The following is a 20,447-nucleotide window of genomic DNA, read 5'->3' on the forward strand; positions in this document are numbered from 1 at the left end:
CTGGTGCCTTCATCTTTAGGGAATCCTCAGTCCTGAAATCAGGAGCAACTGAGCCCCAGGCCTTGCTGGAATTCCAAGGGTACCCTGAAGAGGGTGAGAGTGTGGTGGGTCTCCAGGAGGGAGAAGTTCCTGATGGGGATCTGGAGGTGGGGCTATATGGGAGGTAGAGCCAGGCGGGACCCCTGAGATGCCTCCACCTTCCTTGCTTGGCTGAGACCCTGGAGTTCCCAATAGTCAATCCAGTGTCGAAGAACACGGAGTTGGAGGTGAACATAGTGGAGTTTGTGAGACCATGACCTCTATGGAACTCGAGATGATGTTCATGAAAGACAGGCTGGTGTCATGTGAGAAGACTAAGGATCTGGATGACTAAGGTCTGAGACTAAGGTCTGGTGTCCAGACCTGGGCAGCGGGATGATGGATTGTGTGAAGAACCCAGAGGGACCCTCCTGTTCCTGTCTGTGAGGAACAGGAGGCTGCAGACCTCAGATCCGGATCCTGTAATGACCTGCCCCCAAATAACCAGAATCCAGCTCGTCCGCTTGAGTTCAGCTGGCAAGCTTGTTCACCATTAATCCACTTTTTCTACCCTGATGATGTACCCTCTGTTCTTCAATTCCAACTAATCTAGCCCTGATCCAGTTCTTCCCACCCTCCTCCTTCCTCCCTCCTTCGCGCTCTTCCACTTTCTCTCAGCACTAGATCCTAGGGGTCAAGGGGACAGAAAGGTCCCCCAACACTAGACCACAGGGATCAGTGGGACAAAAATGTCTCCTACCTCTAGGCACCAGGCATGTTGGGAGCAGAAATTTAAACTGGGCCACACTCCAACCTCAGTCATGATAGCTCCAAAAGCCAAACAAGGGCTTGTGGTGGGAGCTCTCCCTCCCCAGTATACAGTCCCGATTCTCCATATGGCAGCCCTGAAGCTAATGGGGTCTGGAAACATCAGAGCAACCAGTTCTAGACACTCTTTGGGGGCTGGTTGGGCACTGATGATTTGAGGAGAAGAGAGAGGAAGGAGGCATGCTGGTTCACTCTCTGACAGTCACTGTCCTATTTCCAAGCTTGTTTCAATAAATGGATCCATCCCAGGCCGTGTGGGTATGTGTCTTGGGCGAGGTGTGTCCTGCCAGCAGTTGGCAGTTGCTTCTAGATTGTGGGTGGCCCTTGCCATGGGATTCACCATGTCTAGAGCCTGTCATCTGCATGCCCCTGAGTACGATGTAAATGACCCCAGGAGAGTACCTCTAAGATTTGGAGTGGTAACATTCAAAATATGGTGGTGGGAAGGTACGATGGTGGTGGAATTGGTGTTTGAATATTAAATGTAATAAATTATTGTCAACAACTTTATGAAAACAAAATAAAAATTTGCAAAAAATTCAATAAAATGTGAAGCATGAAAAGAGAACAGAAAAATCAAAGATACACCAATCTAATGCGTTTCTTTTTCCCTAGACGTGTTTTTTTTTATTTTATTTTTTTTTACAGTTGTAGATTTACAATTTTTTGTGCTTTGGTTTCAATTATACAATGATCAGATACTCATCCCTCCACCAGTGCCCATTTTCCACCACCATGGATAAAATCCCTCCCACCCCCATCCCCCTGTCTCTGTGGCAGGGCAATCCCCTGTGTTCTCTCTCTCCTTTTGGGTGTTGTGGTCTGCAAAAGAGGCATTGAGTGGCAAACATGTTCAGTCCATAGTCTACTTTCAACATGCATCTCCCCTCCTGGGAGGATCCTCCAAACATCCTTTATTTGGTGCTCCCTTCTCTATCTGAACTGCCCTTTCCTCTAGGATACCCGGCTGGCCTCTACGTTATGGAGTAATCCTCCTGGTGCTGATCTCACCTATTCTTGGGTATTAATCTCATACTTTGTTACTTCATATCCCCCAGATGAATGCAATCTTTCTATGTCTATCCCTCTCTTTCTGACTCATTTCACTTAGCATGATACTTTCCATATTGTACCACTTGTATGTAAATTTCATGATTTCATCTTTTCTAACAGCTACATAGTACTCCATTGTGTAGATGTACCAAAGTTTCTTTAACCAGTCATCTGTTCGTGGGCATTCAGGTTTCTTCCAGTTTCTGGCTATTGTCAAGAGTGCTGCAATGAACAAACAAGTGCAGATGTCACTTCGACGATACATTTTTGCCTCTCTGGGATATATTCCCAGGAGTGGTATTGCTGGGTCAAATGGGAGCTCAATTTCTAATTTTTTGAGCATCATCCATACTGTTTTCCAGAAGGGCTGAACCAGTGGACATTCCCACCAACAGTGAAGGAGTGTCCCTTTCTCGCCACATCCACGCCAGCATCAGTTGCTTTTGTTCTTTTGAATGTGGGCCAGTCTCTGAGGTGTGAGATGGTATCTCATTGTGGTTTTGATCTGCATCTCCCTGATGATTAATGATGTAGAGCATTTTCTCATGTGCTTTTTTGCCATTCGGATTTTTTCTTTGAGAAAGTTTCTGTTCATTTCATTGCCCCATTTTTGGATGGGGTTGAATGTTTTCTTCTTGTGGAGTTTAACCAGTATTTTGTATATCCTGGATATCAACCCCTTGTCAGATGTGTATTTGGTGAATATCCTTTCCCATTCTGTAGACTGTCTTTGTATTTGTTTCTTTGGAGGTGCAGAAGCTTCTTAGTTTAAGATAGTCCCATTTATCTATCTCTGTTTTCACTTGCTTGGCCAGTGGCGTGGCATCTTTGAAGATACCATTAGCTTCAATGTCATGGAGGGTTTTGCCAACGTTATCTTCAATGCACCTTATGGTTTCTGGTCTGATGTTGAGGTCTTTAATCCATTTTGATCTTACTTTTGTACATAGTGTTAGGCAGAGTTCTGAGCCTACTTATTTGCATGTTGCCGTCCAGTGATGCCAACACAATTTATTAAACAGGCTTTCCTTACTCCACTTCACATTACTTGCACCTTTATCAAAGATTAGATGAGCATATGATTGAGGGGAGATGTCAGTGTATTCAGCCCTCTTCCATTGGTCTGCAGTTCTGCCTTTGTTCCAGTACCATGCTGTTTTAATTATTACTGCTTTGTAGTACAGTTTGAAGTTAGGGAGGTTGATTCCTCCCATTTTCTTTTTCCCAAGAATTGCTTTAGCTATTCGTGGGGGCTTATTGTTCCATATAAATTTCAGGAGTGTTTGCTCCATTTGTTTGAAGAATGTCATGGGTATCCTTATAGAGATTGCATTGATTTTATACAATGCTTTCGGTAGTATTGCCATTTTGACAATGTTAAGTCTCCCGACCCATGAGCAGGGGATATCTTTCCATTTCCTCATGTCCTCTTTTATTTCCTGAAGTAGCGTTTTGTAGTTTTCTTTGTACAGTTCCTTTACTTCCTTAGTTAAGCTGATTCCTAGGTACTTGATTTTCTGGGGCACAATTGTGAACGGGATTGTTTTTTTCATGTTGCTTTCTTCTCTCTCACTGTTTGCGTATAGGAAAGCCATGGACTTTTGGGTATTGATTTTATAACCTGCAACTTTACTATACAGGTCTATTGTTTCTAGGAGTTTTTTGGTGGAGGTTATTGGGTTCTCTAAGTAGAGTATCATATAATCTGCGAATAGTGAGAGCTTGATTTCTTCCTTTCCTACCTGAATGCCCTTAATATCTTTTTCCTGCCTAATCGCTATTGCAAGTACTTCCAGTACTATATTGAACAGCAGTGGAGAGAGTGGGCATCCCTGTCTCGTCCCTGATCTTAGAGGGAAGGCTCTCAGTTTTTCCCCATTGAGGATGATGCTTGCTGTAGGCTTGTGGTAGATGTCTTTAATTATGTTGAGGAAAGTCCCCTCTATACCCATTTTGGCTAGGGTTTTCATCATAAAGGGGTGCTGGATCTTATCAAATGCTTTCTCTGCATCTATTGATATGATCATATGCTTTTTATCTTTTCTTTTGTTGATATGGTGGATTATGTTGATTGATTTCCAAATGTTAAACCATCCTTGCATCCCTGGGATGAATCCTACTTGGTCATGGTGTATGATCTTTTTGATGAGTAGTTGGATTCTATTTGCTAGTAGTTTGTTGAGGATCTTTGCATCTGTGTTCATCAGGGATATCGGCCTGTAATTCTCTTTCTTTGTGGTATCTCTGTCTGCTTTTGGTATCAGTGTGATATTTGCTTCGTAGAAACTGTTCGGAAGTGTTTTTGATATTCCAATTTCGTAGAAAAGCTTAAAGAGCATTGGGAGTAAGTCCTCTTTAAAGATTTGGAAGAATTCACTAGTGAATCCATCCGGGCCAGGACTTTTGTGCTTGGGGGAGACTTTTTATTACCATTTCAATTTCCTTGACGGTGATAGGTCTGTTCAGGTATTCCAGGTCTTCTTGGTTCAGCCTTGGGAGTCTGTAGGAGTCTAGGAATTTATCCATTTCCTCGAGGTTTTGATGTTCCGTGGCATAAAGCTTCTCAAAGTACTCCCTGAGGATTCTCTGAATTTCTGTGGTTTCTGTTGTAATGACCCCCTTTTCATTTCTGATTCGATTTATTAGGGTTTTCTCTCTCCCTTTCTTTGTGAGTTTTGCTAGAGGCTTATCGATCTTGTTAATTTTCTCAAAGAACCAGCTTTTGGTTTCATTGATCTTTCGGATTGTTTTTTGTGTTTCCATCTCATTAATTTCTGCTCTGAGTTTTATTATTTCCTTTCTCCTGTTCGGGTTGTGCTCCTTTTTTTGGTCCTTCTCCAAGCTCTTAAGCTGTGAGGTTAGGTTACTTATGTGTGCTCGCTCCTCCTTTCTGAGGAATGCTTGTAGAGCTATAAACTTTCCTCTTAACACAGCCGTTGCTATGTTCCATAAGTTTTGGTAACTCGTGTTCTCATTTTCATTCGTTTCTAGGAATCTTTTGATTTCCTCTTTGATTTCCTGTCTAATCCACTCGTTGTTCAATAGTGCACTGTTTAATTTCCAGGTGTTTGATATAGTTTTCTGTTTTTGTGTGTGATTTACTTCTAATTTCAGCGCATTATGGTCTGAGAAGATTGTTGATACAATCTCTACCTTCTTAATTTTATGGAGGCATGTTTTGTGGCTCAGCATATGGTCTATCTTGGAGAATGTTCCATGTACGCTTGAGAAGAATGTGTATTCAGCTTTTTGTGGATGAAGTGTCCTGTATATATCTACTAAGTCCCTTTCTTCCATTGTTTCCCTCAAATGAAGTATGTCCTTGCTAAGCTTGAGTCTGGTTGATCGATCAAGAGGTGACAAAGCAGTTCTAATGCGTTGTTTTTATAAAAAAAAAAAAAGCAATGGCGTCTAAGCTACTAAGATAGCCCACAGAATGGGAAAAATTATTTACCCAATATCTAGCTGATGAAAGGCTAATATCCAAGTTATATAGCACATTGGTAGAACTTTAAAAAAAATATCTCCCAACCCCATCAAACAAATGCAGAGAGGAATAATGAACAGAAACTTCGTCAAAGAAGAAATTCAAGGGCTGGAGCGATAGTACAGTGGTAGGTTGTTGCTTTGCACGTGGCTGATCTGGGTTTGATCCCGCCATCCTATGGGCTACACCCGCCTTGGAACCCCAAGTGTTCTGTGAGAACCAGAAGGGAGTGTCCTTCCTAAAGACACCCCATGCACACCCCATCCTCCCTCTCACCTAGAGGTGGAAATCACACCCAGATCCAAGACAGACCTGAGCCAACAACCCGTCAAAGACAAATTATGTTGGCAGAAGATCAGACAGACTGTGATGCCCGTGAGGTAAGGAGGCTGCAGACACCCAGCCCAGGGCACAAAGTGACCTGCCTGAAAGTGATGTGTTCTCCCCAGGAGTCAGAAATGTTTAAACAGAATTCTTACTCACCTGTAATTCCGTCTTTTACCTACCCTGTTAAAATCATATTCATCTACCCCAACCTTGTCTTTCTTCCCTCTTCCTTCCCGCCCTTCTCCTCTTCCCCCCTCCACCTTCCTGCCCCCTCCCTTCTCCCCTCCTCTGCCCCTTCCCATTGAGGAATGGGGCTATGGGACTATGAGGCTATGCGGCTACACAAAGCAATTGCAGATGTGCCCCCATGGCAGGGATGCTGCGTACTAGGAGTGGCGAGATGACCCAAACAGAACAACATTGAGACTCGTACTCTGCAAGTAAAGAAGTTACACAGTCTCCAGGGAAGCTCAGCTAGAGAAGAGGGCACCAAATCAAGGGTGCTGAGAGGATCCTCCCAGGGTGGGAGATGCATGCTGAAAGTAGACTATAGACCAAACATGACTACCACTCAGTGCCTCTATTGCAAACCACAGCACCCAAATGGGGAGAGAGAGAACAAGGGGGAATGCACTGCCAAAGAGGCAGGGTGGGAAAGGGGGTTGGTGGGGTGGGAGGGATGCTGGGACCCGTGGTGGTGCAGGATGGGTGCTGGTAGAGGAATGGGTACTTGATCATTGTGTGACTGAAACCCAAGCACAAAAATTTATAAGTCTACAATTGTACCTCATGGGGTTTTACTAATAAAAAATAATAAAAAGAAAATTCTTGGATTAAAAAAAAAGGTACACAGCCTCCAACACATCCATATGTGCGGGAGCAAACTCAAAACATAAAATAATAACCCAATTAAAAAATAAATCCAAATAAATAAATTTCAATTTTTAATATGAACAGATACTACACTTGATCTTAGCCAAAAGGCCGAGAAGCTCAGGGGGATGGAGTGATAGCACAGTGGTAGGGCGTTCGCCTTACAAGCGGCCAACATGGCCAACCCGAGTTCAATTCCTCCGCCCCTCTTGGAGAGCCCGACAAGCTACCGAGAGTATTCGATATGCCAAACATAGTAACAACAAAGTCTCCAATGGAGACGTTACTGGGCCCGCTTGAGCAAATCGACGATCAACGGGAGTGCCTTTACCTTTTATCTTTACCTTTTAATATGAAAATTAAGAGATCGTGGGGTCTCACCATGTTTCGTGCTTGTCCCTATCCCTCGCCGAGCGCACCCGCCCCTACCCAGTCTTTCCAGAGGGATTCAGGGCTTCATTCTTATGGTGTTTATCCGGATGCCACTCAGGTTGGAAACTGCTCCTGAACTGTTCAGTGGTTCTGAGCAAGAGATTTAGTCCACTGCTTCTTGCAAGTCAGAGGATGGGGTCCCATCCGATAAGCAGAATGGCTGGGGTCGCGAAAGTTAGAGTGGGTTTTCACATCAAAATCTAGAGTCGCAAAACTTAGATGTGGGTTTTCACATCATAATCCCAGGGACTGTGCCATCTGGACAATTGGTAGCCACTGGGGCCCTTTGTTAGTCATCACTGTCACCCCTGAATGGGGACCTGGAGGTAGTTTGTTTACCTTTGTGGCACAGCGAGAGATCAGAGCCCCCTACCTCAGATACAGGTATGCCCAGACCTCTGCCAATGGCCCTACCCTGGGTCAGGGCACCTAGAGCCTGGTGCCCTTTCTCAGGCACTAAGAGGATCAACCTCTATGCCTCTGGAGCCCTACTGCTGATTTTTTTAGGTTATTGGTTATTCTTTTTTTCACTTCTAAATGCTCATTCTTCCAGGAGGTCTGGTGCCCAGCCTCAACCAAGAGCTGGAGCAGTGCCTCTGAGGCTCTCTTTCAGTCGTCTTGGGCTTCTGACACTAAGACCTTATCATCTACAGACTGCAGGATGGTCCATTCCAGGGCTCCAACGAGGATTTTCTTAAGTCCAGAGCCAGGGTCTTCCTGAAGAAGGTGGCCGAGTTTTTGAATCCTTGGGCAACGGGTCCACAGTGACTGAGGTTTCCTCCTGTCTCTGGATCCTTTGGCCCAAAGGCAAACGGGTCTGCTTCCTGGAAAAATTTACAAAGGGGGAAGCATATGTTTTGAGGTTCAGGCCAGTCAATCATTGGGCACTAGAGGAAAACAGACTCAAGAGAGTGGAAGGGCTGGGTACCACAAGGTGACCAGCAGGACCGACCACACTGACTTGGCGCAGATCATGAGTTCACAACTGAGGCCAATGGGTTGCTCCCAGTTGAGCTGCATCCCACCACTATTCCTGCCTCCCAGACCTGCGCAGTATCATTCCCTATCCCTAGCCACACCTCAAGGTCTACCTGACATTGTCACTGTCTCTGGAGGCTCACTCCTAGCATGAGTTTACCAGCAGAGGGGCATGATACTGCCATTAGAGGGCGCCTGGAGAGGGTATTTTCCAAAGTGGGAATACACAGTGTCAAGGTGGACATTTATTAGCGCTTCTAGCTCTGTCTGGAGATCTAATGCCAATAAGATACTAAAGTGAGGAACAGGGAGAACCTTGTTTTCCATATGGAACCCCCAGCATCTGCTGAGACCATGGATTCTCGTGTCCAGCAAAAGCAGGGAAGGGCTGCACCTCCGGTACCTTCAACGAGCTCTGCTTCCTATGTTGCCCTATCTTGGGGGTCATGGGGCCCACTGTTTCCACGAGGCTTTTCTTGGGAGTGTAGGTACCAAGTTACCCTGCCTTCCCTGCCTGCCTGGGGACTCCCTGTGACTCTGTCAGACTGTCCAAGTGGTCCTGATGTCAGTAGACATTTCTGGAAGCTACCCAACTTTGAATGTCTGCCACTCCCATTCACAGAGGGTCACAGCTTGTCTGGTGTGATATTGGCACTTTGTTCTCTCCTGCAGCATGTCATGGCCCCCTGGGGCAATGATCTGGGGCCTGGCTTCTGCCCCTCCGCATCCTCCACCCCTGACTCCTGCTCCTGCTCTGGCTCCCCTCTTTCTCCCTGCCCCGTGTCTACCATGCCAGGTCTCGCCTCCTCTAGACCAAGATCACACAGAAGGTGCTGGGGTCTGGCCTTAACCACTCCATTGTGTTAGTGCTGTCTCCACTGGATGAGTGGCAGTGCCACTCAGCTGCCATGTTCTCTGCCAACTCCTCCTGGGCACCAGGTGCCACTGCTTGGGTGTTGCTCTTTTTCCTTTTGGTCTTGTCTGGCTTTCTCCCCTGCTTGGTAGTGAGTTTTGTTGTTTCACAAATGAGAATTGCAGCACTAATATAACTTTGAGTTTTCAACGACTATGAACTCATACAAACTTTGCCAAAATTTCTGCCTAAACCTAACTAAAAACCAAGTAGCAGGGACTGGAGTGATAGCACAGTGAGTAGGGTGTTTGCCTTGCACACGGCTGACCTGGATTTGATTCCCAGAACCCCATATGTTTTCCTGAGTACCACCAGGAGTAATTTCTGAGTGCATGATCCAGGAGTAACCCCTGTGCATCGCTGGGTGTGACCCATAAAGAAAAAAAAAAGCACATTTTGGAATGTGGTAGAACATGATGAGATAATAGTGCTAATGGAATGAACAGCTCCAAAGACTGAACACCGCACAAGGCAAGAGATCAGTTTTACAGCAGATCTGATGGGCGACGGGGTATCAGCAAGCAGCTGACCGGAGAGTATGGAACAAGAAATGACCAAGCTTTCTTGTTGCAGAGAAGGATCTGGAGCATATCAATAACGTAGGAAATTTCGGGGGATTTTCCCAGGTTTCTAAGTTGAACAGTGTGACAGACCACCACTGGGCCATCCCGGGTGATTTCACTCCCTGTCTCGTCTCTCCCAGACCCTGTGCCTCATGGCAGCTCCTGCTCTCCAGGGTAACCTGTCTGAAATTAGCCTGAGAGAAATGTGGGTAGAGGTGCACTCTCTGCTTCAGCAGGGCTCAGGAGATCCTAGTATCAGGACTTGACCAGGGCTGGGCCGCATCAAGGCAAGCACCTTCACCCCTGCAATATCCCTGGGGCCCATTCTTGAAAAGTCTGAAAGTGCTTGGGAGTGGAAGCTTCGGGTTCCATGGGGCTGTCTCCCTGGGCACTGTGCCATGCAGAAGGGGGAGTGGGGAATCTTTAAGGGAGCCCAACTCTACAGGAAGGAGATTTAGGTGGGAAGCAGCTGAAAAAAATACAGCTTGGAGCAGGGCATTAGTCCAGCAGATAAAGTGATCGTCTTGCACACTGCTGACGTTGGATCAATGGGCCCCCCTAGTTCCACTAGGAATGGTCCCTGAGCTAAGTCAGGGGTAAAGCCTGAGTATGTCTGGGTGTGGTGCTAACACTCAAAGAAAAGTGCTGCAAGCAGACAGGTCCGGCCTTTTCCTAGTGCCCTAAGGAAGGATTGCTCAAATTCTTAGAGGCCATAAGAGGGATTTCCCTGTTAGGTGGAAGGGGTGAGGGAGGGGTAGGGGGTGACAGCAGTGGCTCTCCAGTTGTGACTCTGCCTGAGCAGTGACAGTCCACTTGAACAGTCCACAGTGGCCTGACTCAGGGCAGGACTTGGCTGCTGCTTTGACACAAAAGTGTCCTGAAAATGTGTGTCAGGGTCCTCAGGAGGAAGAAGCCCCCAGTGGGGGTCAAGAGGCAGGACACCCGGGGGCAGAACCAGGCAGACCCTGCTCCCGAGGCCTCCACCTCCCTTGGTTGGCTGAGAGCCTGGGGCTGCCCCTCAGTCTATCCAGTTTCAGTCAATCTAAGGGCACTGAAGTGGAGCCGAACACAGTGGAGATCATAAAGCCTGAGGAGCTGGAGGTGGTAACAGTCAAGAAGGACAAGCTGGCGGTGTGGGGAAGACCGTGCATCTGGAGGCAGAAATGTCCCCCAACACTGGGCAATGGGGATGTGGGGGGCAGAAATGTCCCCTAGTAATAGACACTAGTGGTCTGGGAGGCAAAAACAGGCCCCAAGCAGTAGGCACCAGTGACATGGGGTGCAGAGGTTTCCCCTAACAATAGACAGTAGGGTTCCGAGGACAGAAATGTTCACAATTACTCGGCACCAGGAATGAGCAGAGCTGAAATTTCCTCCAAAAAAAAAAAAAGCACTAGGAATGTGGGGGAAAATTGTTTTCCAAACTAGACACAAGAGCTCTGGGGTAAGAAATATCCCACAACAGAGAACAGAGCTCAGATAGGAGACATGTCCTCCAACACTACACAATAAGGAGTCCCAGGAGCAGAAATACTCACCCCCATAGAAATAGTTCAAAGAGTAGCAATAATAAATGACCACCTCCCCACCCCCCACCTTAGACTATATCCCAGGAGAGAGGAGTGGAGAATGCCTCTCACCCCTGCTTTCCAACCTAAATGTTGAGATATTTCTTGTTTGTGGGTTGTCCTTGCATGGTCCAGGGCATTTTCCACTTTTTGAGTAAAAATTCTGTACAGAAGGCCAGAAAGAAGTCTCAGGAGACTCAGTACAGGCTTGGGATGCATGAGGTCAAGAACGTTCCCTGGCACCACAGGGTCTCCTGATCACAAAGGCTGGAGCAAATAGAGATCCCCACAAACCCCAAACCTCTCAGGTATGTACATAGGCCATAAGGGTCAATGAAGCAGTACTTGGAAGGATCTCAGTGCTTAGAGGAAACACTCATTTAGAGCATCTGATTTTCAAAACGTCACTTGGGTACAACCATCTACCCGTCCTGGCCCAGGGAAAACGAGGCCACACTCAAACCTTCGGTTCATGGGCTACAGACCAAGCAAAAGTCTGAGCCGAGAGCTCCCCCTCCTCCAGTGCACTGTTTCTATTCTGGGAAAGGAAGTCCTGAAAAGGATAGAGGCTGGAACAGTCAGCAACTGAGTTCTAGGCACTACCTGGGACAGTTTCGGGGATCATGAATTGGTGGCAGAGGAGAGAGAGGGGAGAGGGCTGAATAAGTCTCCCTGACAGCCACTGTCTTGTTTCCAAGATTGTTTCTACAAATGGATGCATCCCAGCCTGTGTGGGTGTGTGGCATTGGGTGGGTGGGTCCTGCCAGGGAACGGCTCATGCTTCTTGATGAAGCATGAGCTGTCCTCTGGGGGTCTCCCCATGGATCAGAAACTGACATGACATGCCCATGCCCATGGTGCCTGTTGCGTCTACACCCCCTCTGCAGTGCCCACCGGGAAGAGCCCCCACCTTGCCCCAATGCTTCATGGGTGCCAGGCCCCCTAGTGGCCAGATCATGCCTCAGGAAAAGGACTTGCAAACCTCCAGGTATTTCCCAAACGTCTCAAGGACTGGATGGACTTTCTCTGCCCAGAGCCTCACCCCAGTGTGGAACCCTTCACTGCCCACAGGCTCCCCAGACAGCACAAGCCCACAGTGACCCTGTGCCCCATCATCAGAGATGGATTTGATTCTCAGCCCAGGAAAAGTGAGAGGGGGAGATGTCAGAGCTACAGGAGATAGCCGCAGACCACTGGGGCCTGAATGTGCTCAGGGCAGGGAGGACAGGGGCACTTGGGGGTGCCATAGTGGGCACGGGCGATATGGGGGAGTTGGGGTTCCTTTCAGGCTGCAGGACTCGTGAGGGCAGCGTGGTCAGGCTGAGTGGCCCTAGTTGGGAGTGTGTGTATTGAGAGGGATTTCCAGAACAGGCCGGGAGCAACACCAGGAAGCGTTCAGCTTCCCCAAGGCCAAGCCTGGTGTCCAGCTCCCAGTAGGATGGACTGAGTATCAGAGAAAGGGGCAGAGCTGGGATAGGGAGGTTCTGTGGGGTCATTAAGAGCCCTCCGGGACTCAGAAAGGGAAGTCTCTGTGCAACAGGGGGAACTGGTCAGGGACTGACAGGGTCTGGGGGCTCAAACGCCCCACAAAGTGGCTGCTGCGAGTCTGGGAAGAAGCAGAGACAGGACAGAGAGAACGTGGATACCGGATAAGGCGGGAGCAAGAACTCTGTGGGCCTGAGGAGAGGAGAGAGGAAGGACAGGGAGGGCAGGGGCTCCAAGGACAGAAAGGAGAGAGAGAGGCCTGGGGAGTGAGGGGCGGTGGGGACAGCGACCAGGAAAGCCCCTCTGCCAGGCTCACTGGGCTCCCACAGCAGCAGCCAGGCCAGACCTAGGGGTGCTCAGGGGCGAATCCTGGCAGCTGCAGCCCAGTCTGGGCATGGGGGGACGTGATCTCTGGGAATGAGAAAGTCGTGGACTGAGCTACGGGAGACCGAAAAGGTCAGTGCTCCTGGCCCACCGTGGGGCCCACAGAGTTCCAAGCCACCATCGTCGGTAGGGGGCAGTGCCCGAGGGTCCGGGTGGGGGTGGGGAGGCCCATCAGGCCCACCAGGGCAGAGGCTGGTGCAGCCTTCATCCTGAGGTTGCCCCGGGAGCTCTAGGTTTCCCCCTGGCCAATGGGGTTGCAGCCACGAGGCCACGCCCCCATCCCTGCCTATAAAAAAGCTCGTGGCCCCGCCCCTCGGGGCACCCTCTCTCAAGGATGCTTGAGAGGGAAGTGGCCCCAACACACCTTTCCCCTGTTGATCCTTCGAGGGGTCATGTAGGGGTCACCTCCAGATGGTGACCCTTCTACGGGTCATCTATGGGTCAGCTCTAGGGGTCATCTCTAGGGGATCGTTCGAAATTGGCAGAGCACAACCGACGGTAAGAAAAGGCCCTGCGTTGGCCCTGCACTGGTCAGCGTATGGCCCCGAGGCCACAGGATCAAGCCCGGGCCCATTTCCAGCATGTCTTCCGGCAGTTTTGTCCCCAGCAGCCTCTGTCCTCGTCAGGGTCTCCCGGGACTCTGGGATCGGAGTCCCCAGAGAGCCCCTCTCCAGGACCTGTCCGTTCCTGTCCCCAGAAGAGGACCTCCTGGGCTCCTGCTGTCTAAGACCTGGGTGGCTGGACACTGGCTCCCCAGCTCAGGAAACAATGGGGGTGGGAGCTCAGGGCAATGCTGAGGAGCTGCCTCAGTGGCGCTGAGGAGTCAAAGCAAGGTCCCCAGGTACACAGACCCCTCACCACAGACCCTCCTGCCAAAAACCTCTTACCGTGCGACCACACCCTTCCCGTCTAATTTAAGACAGAAAGAGATGGAAGAACAGAATTTTAAAACATCAGATATATCTTGTAAAGGCGGAGAGTCACATGGCAGCGCCTCATCCGTTAGGGGTGAATGATTTGGGCTGGTGCTTGGCACCAGGAGTTTGAAGCCTGTGATGTCTGAGGAGGGCAAGGCAGGGAGGAATCACCCAGAGTGTCCTGAGGCCACGGCCACATCCCTGCATATAGAAATGCTCCTGGCCCCGCCACTCGGGACACCCTCTCTCAAGGAGGCTTAAGGGAGAAGTGGCCCCAATGCACCTTCTGCATGTTGACCCTTTCCCTAGGGGATCATTGGAAATTGGCAGAGCATGAAAAGATGGGAAGAAAAAGTGCTAGGTGGGTGCTAACCCGCCAACCCTGGGCCATGCGCTGGTTCTGGACTGGTCAGTGTGTGGCCAGCAGGCCCAGGATAAAGCCTCCGCCCATTGACAGCCACGTTTTCAGGCAGTCTTGTCCTCCAGCAACTTCTGTCCTCGCCAGGGTCTCCCGGGACTCTGGGATGGGAGTCCCCAGAGACACTCTCTCCAGGCCCTGTTTCCTCCTGCCACCAGAATAGGATCTCCTGGGCTCCCGCTGACCAAAGACCTGGGTGGCTGGACACTGGCCCACCCAACTCAGGAAACAATGGGGGTGGGAGCTCAGGGCATCACTGAGGAGCTGGGGAGTCAAAGCAGGGTCCCTGACTCCCAGAAACCTCACCACAGACCCTCCTGGCAGTGGGTTTAACTGTGCAAAAACACGCTTGCCCTCTTGTTTGGGACAGAAAGAGCTGAAAGAACAGAATTTTAAAACATCAAGTGTATCTGATAAAGGCAGAAGTTTGCAATTTAGAGCATCATCCTTAAGGGTTGAGTGATTTGGGCTGGTGCACAGCACCAGGAGCTTGAAGTCTGTGATGTCCGAGGAGGGCAAGTCGGGGAGGACTGACTTCGAGTTTCCAGGGAGGGGCCCTGTGAATGGGGCATTGTGACACGGGAGACCGGCTGGGAGCAGGAGCTGGGCGAGTCTCCCTGTCCCTCCACACCTGTGTCCTGCTCTGCGGGCAGCCAGAGGAAATGGGGTCAGCTGTCCACTCCCCAGAATGTTACGACCCTGAAAATGCAGAGAGGTCTAAGGCCGGGACATAGAACGCTTGTTTCTCGTTGTCCCTCGTGTCCCTGCCAGCACTGCCAGGAGGGCTCCAGTGGGTCCAAAGTAGGAAAGAATCCACTTTTTAAGGGGCCCGGAGCAGCAGATGGCGGTGAGAAATGAGCAGCCCCCGAGATGAGCAGGAGGAACCAAGAGTCGGGGCTGTGGACCATGAAGTTTGGGTGGGGTTGAAGGTCTGAGGTCCTTGACTGTCTGCTTCCTCTCAGGTTTACCGGCCTCTGGGTGCCCCCGAAACAGCCACATCGTTGAAAACATTTCGAAGGACAGGTGGAGGCAGGAGGTTCCAGGAACAACGGGTGAACCCAGAGAACAACTGCGGATGCGAGTGGGGGCCGAGGGCACTGAGCTGTGTTGAGAGTAGCGGGCACAGTGCCGCCTGGAGTCTGAGGGCTGTGGGGTGGCCGGCCGGGAGCCCGGCCAGGCTCGAGTTGTGTCTCTGTAACAGTGGAAGGGGTCTGGGTAACATTCCCCAGTCTTGGAGCTGAGCGAGTCTCCTATCATCTCCAATTATCACCTATCATTCCAACATGACTTCACTGCGAGCCCACGAAAAGTTGCTGTACTCGAAGAGTTTTGAGAGAGGGTGCAGGGGTTTGCTGGCCATCAGCTCCCCTCCACCCTGGGGTATTCTTGGGGCATAACAATTCAGTCTTCTGGGCTGTGACTTTCTTGCTCTGTGAAATGGGCTGGTGAGACCCCCTGTGAGGCCAAGAGCCTGCCTTGGGTGATGGCAGGAAGGACAGGTCAGAATGCCCTGAGGGCTGTGGTGGCACTGACTGGCCCACACTACACAGAGAGGTCTGGAGTTGGCAGGTGCCAGGTAGGAGTCAGGGTCCAAGGCAAAGGGAGACCCAACTCCTAGGCTCTGGGACAAAGACGCCATGGGGGCCTGTGGCTGAGCGTCTGAGCCTTGCATCTCCTGGCTGGGATCTAGTCGGTCCTCCTGCCTGTCCTCACAGACACTGTCCTACCTCCCACAGATGCCAGGGCAGGACGGAAAAGTGCAATGCCAGTGGCCTCCCTTGGGCCGATTCTGCTGGTACCTGGAAATGCACATAGCTGCCGACAAGAGCACCTGGATGCCCGCTGTCACCTGGGCTCCAAGGAGGAGCAGCTGTACCAGCGGATGCTGCGGCAGAAGCAGCCCATAGACCAGCTGCTGCAGGTGCCACCAAGGCAGCAGGCCCTGCTGGAGGCCGCCATCAGGGAGCTAGGGAGACCAGGTGAGAGAGGGGCCACGGGCTCTGGGGCAGGAAGGCCCTAGACCTGCCTCCTCAGCTAGTGCCTTCACCCCAGGTGCTCTTCTGTGGGACTCAGCAGCAGAAACAGCAGCTGCATAACCTGGTACTGTGGAAAGGAGACCCGGAAAAGGGTGAGTAACAGGGAGAAGTCCCTGTGGGTCAGAGGGCGGGGCTACTGGAGAGGGGAGCCAGGCGGCCCCACCCCCAGCCCCCCACCTCCCTTGCTTGGCTGAGACCCTAATGCTGCCCCACATCCCATCCACTCCAAAGGGATTGGCGTGGAGACAAACAACACACAGGTGATCCTGGACACAAAACGTGAGGAGCTGGAGGCCACAGAGAAGGAGGAGGCACAGGAGGCCAGGCAGGAGGAGTGCCAGAGTCCAGGAGCTGGAGGAGACAGTCCAGTCCCAGGGGGCAGGGACCATGGCCTGTGTGAGACCCAGAGACGCTCCTGTTGCGGTCCTTAAGGAAGAGGAGTCCACCGTCATCGGACCCAGGTCCTGTAATGACCCGCCGAAAATCCAGAAAACGCAGCTGGTCAGCAAGAGCTCCACTGGCAGCCTGACACCCAGCTGACACCTCGATTTTACTGTACCTACGCACCCTGCCGCTCTCACCCAATTGATCTAGCCCAGCCCCGTCCTCCCCACGCCACCCGAGTTCTGCCTTCTTCTTCTGCCCTTTGCTCTTCTCCCTCCACTAGAACCAGGGATATCCCTCACTGCAAGACCAGGGATCAGGGCAAAGCCACAACTATTCTCCATCTCAAGAAACGGGAGATCTGGGGGACAGTAAAGTCTCCATCCACTAGACCCCGAGATGTGGGGTAAGAAATGTCCCCACCCCTAGACACCCCAGGGATCAGGGGGCACAGTTTCCCCCTCCACTAGACCCCAGGAAATGGGGGTGCCAGAGATGCCCCCCAACTAGACGCCAGGATTCGGGGGGGGGCAGAGATGCCCCCCCACCACTAGATGCCAGGGATCGGGGGGGGCAGAGATTCCCCCCCCTACTAGAGGGCAAGGATCAAGGGGGAGCCAGAGATTCCCTCCCCACTAGATGGCAAGGATTAACGGGGGGGGGCAGAGATGCTCTCCCACCACTAGACGCCAGGGATCGGGGGGGGGGCAGAGATTCCCCCCAGTAGAGGGCAAGGATCAAGGGGGGGCCAGAGATGCCCCCCCACCACTAGATGCCAGGGATGCGGGTGCCATATATACCCCCCCACTAGACGCCAGGGATGGGGGGACCAGAGATGCCCCCCCAGCACTGGACGCCAGGGATCAGGGGGGCCAGAGATGCCCCCCCACCACTAGACGCCAGGGATCGGGGGGGCCAGAGATGCCCCCCACCTGAGGGCAAATATTAAGGGGGGGCAGAGATGCCCCCCCACTAGACGCCAGGGATCGGGGGGGCCAGAGATTCCCCCCCACAAGATGGCAAGGATTAAGGGGGGCAGAGATGCCCCCCCACCACAAGACGCCAGGGATGGGGGGGCCAGAGATTCCCCCCCACTAGAGGGCAAGGATCAAGGGGGGGGCAGAGATGCCCCCCCACCACTAGACGCCAGGGATCGGGGGCGCCAGATATTCTGCCCCCACTAGAGGGCAAGGATCAAGGGGGGGCCAGAGATGCCCCCCCACCACTAGACACCAGGGATGGGGGGCCCAGAGATGCCCCCCCACCACTAGACGCCAGGGATCGGGGGGGCCAGAGATGCCACCCGACCACCAGACGCCAGGGATCGGGGGGGCCAGAGATGCCCCCCCAACCACTAGACGCCAGGTATTGGGGGGGCCAGAGATGCCCCCTCACCACCAGACGCCAGGGATCGGGGGGGCCAGAGATGCCCCCCCCCACTAGACGCCAGGGATCGCGGGGGCCAGAGATGCCCCCCAACCACTAGACGCCAGAGATCGGGGGGGCAAGAGATGCCCCCTCACCACTAGACGCCAGGAATCATGGACGGCCAGAGATGCCCCCCCACCAGTAGACGCCATGGATTGGGGGGGGCAGAGATGCCCCCCAACTACTAGACGCCAGGGATGGGGGTGCCAGAGATGCCTCCACCACCACTGGACGCCAGGGATGGGGGGGGCCAGAAATGCCCCCTCACCACTTGACGCATTTGATCGGGGAGGCCAGAGATGCCCCCCCACCACTAGACGCCAGGATTCGGGGGTGACGGGATGTCCCCCCCACCACTAGACGTCAGGGATCGGGGGGGCCAGAGATGCCCCCTCACCACTAGACGCCAGGGATCGAGGGCAGCCAGAGATGCCCCCTCACCACTAGACGCCATGGATTGGGGGGGCCAGAGATGCCCCCCAACTACTAGACGCCAGGGATGGGGATGCCAGAGATGCCTCCACCACCACTGGACGCCAGGGATGGTGGGGGCCAGAAATGCCCCCTCACCACTTGACGTGTTTGATCGGGGAGGCCAGAGATGCCCCCCCACCACTAGACGCCAGGGATCGGGGGGGCCGAGATGTCCCCCTCCACAAGGTCCGAGGGATCGGAGAGAAGAAATGTCCCCCTCCACAAGGTCAGGATGGCAGATATATCCCCCCAGCACTAGCAAACAATGATTTGGAGGTCAGAAGTCACAACTCAGCTCTCCCCTCCCCATTGTGGGGTCCTGTTTCTGCACATGACAGCCCTGAAGCTTGGCTGCTGGTACCATACAGTGACCGGATTCTACACACTCTTTGGGGCTGTTTGGGGACTTTGTATTGCTGGCTGAGAAGAGGGGAAGGAGGAAGGCGGGCTTTCTCCCTGACCGCCACTGTCTGATTTTCACGATTATTGCAATAAATGGATCTATCCCAGGCCTGTGTGGGTGTGTGTGTCACTGGGCGGGGCAGGTCTGGCCAGTAGTTGACAATTGCTTCTAGATTGTGGGAAGCCTCGGCCATGTCACCATGCCAAGACGCGTCACCTGCCTGCCCCTGTGTGAAGCCTGTCAATGACCCCAGGAGAGTCCACCCCAAGGGTTGAAGGTCTCAATCACGGATGCGTCCCCAGGAGGGAGGGCAGGATGCAGCACCCAGAGCCCTGCCTTCCACTGCAGCACCTCCATGGCCTCCCCTGCCCCTGGTGCCTGTTTCCCCATTCCCCTCTGCAGTGCACCAGGGACAGACCCCACTTTGCCCCCTAGTGGCCACATCAGGTTTCTCAGGATGAGCACTTGAAAGTGCTCCTGCAGCAGGTGGGTCCAAGGTGCTGTCCCCTCAGCCAGGTTCCCCCTGGATGGCACCCACCTTAGCAGGAAGACAGTGTGTTATCAGTGGAGCAGGATGGGGCCGTGGATGGAACATGTTTCTAGTGTCCCCGAGTCTGTACGGAGCTGATCCCTGATAATAGCGCCCCACTTCTTTGTGGACCATCAGATTCCCTAATACAAGTCCCACTGCCACCATCACAGCACGGTCAGACCCCATGTAATAGAGAAACAGGCCCTGACTCCTCTTTGCTCCTGCACACCTGGACCTGGTGGGACAGCCTTGGCTGAGTGACACCCTACTGGTGACAAGAAGTGTGTCCAGATCCATGTGTCAGACCAGATGGCAAAGCCTCAGAAGGCAGAGCCATCCTGTTCCAGTCATTTCCAGGAATTTGGTCAGCCATGCCCCTTCCTGCCTGTCACATTCCTACTTGGATGGGAACCAGGGATCAGGGAGGCACCAGGGATCAGCCTGGTAGGGCTGTTCAGGGCAGGCACAGGCAGGTCCCGGTTTACCCCTGGGTGCCCAGTTCATAGCCCTTCCCCTCTAACTGCACTATGGGCCTGGGGCCGCCCGTTCACTCTCATGGATCTTCACACCTCACACATATCCTGCACACCCTCTCGAAGCTTCTACTGGGGCTCTGGGCTTAGTTCTCTGTGTCCTGCCTCTGGGCCCCTGGGATCGGGAAACACCAAGTCCAGGTTTGCCTTGAGGTTTGGGGAGCTGGGAGACTGTGGGGATCAGCGGTTTTAGCCCTCTCACCCCTTGCCAGTGGTGAGAGCTGTTCTCCCATTGAACGACTGTCTTTGGAGTTTTTCCTTTTAGGATCATACAGAGTCTCACCAAGACAGGTGGCACCCAAGAATTTGCTGGAAGCATCCTAGTGTATTCCATGTGTGCAGGCTCTACCCAGCTATCCCCCAAACGGGCAGTAGCAGGTCACAGCATAATTATGTAGGTTGTTTACAGGCTA

At 52.2% G+C, this 20,447-nt stretch overlaps 1 protein-coding gene and 1 pseudogene across 1 annotated transcript in view; one reads left to right on the forward strand and one right to left on the reverse strand.

The window, feature by feature from the left end:
- The window catches only part of LOC130026599 (polypeptide N-acetylgalactosaminyltransferase 12-like), a 308,882-nt gene that overhangs the window by 203,359 nt on the left and 85,076 nt on the right, over positions 1-20,447 (forward strand). The window lies entirely within an intron of this gene.
- Positions 6,629-6,709, reverse strand: LOC130026777 (uncharacterized; annotated as a pseudogene).

Source organism: Sorex fumeus, unplaced genomic scaffold (genome assembly GCF_029834395.1).
Source record: "Sorex fumeus unplaced genomic scaffold, SorFum_2.1 ptg000034l, whole genome shotgun sequence".
Taxonomy (NCBI): Eukaryota; Metazoa; Chordata; class Mammalia; order Eulipotyphla; family Soricidae; genus Sorex; species Sorex fumeus.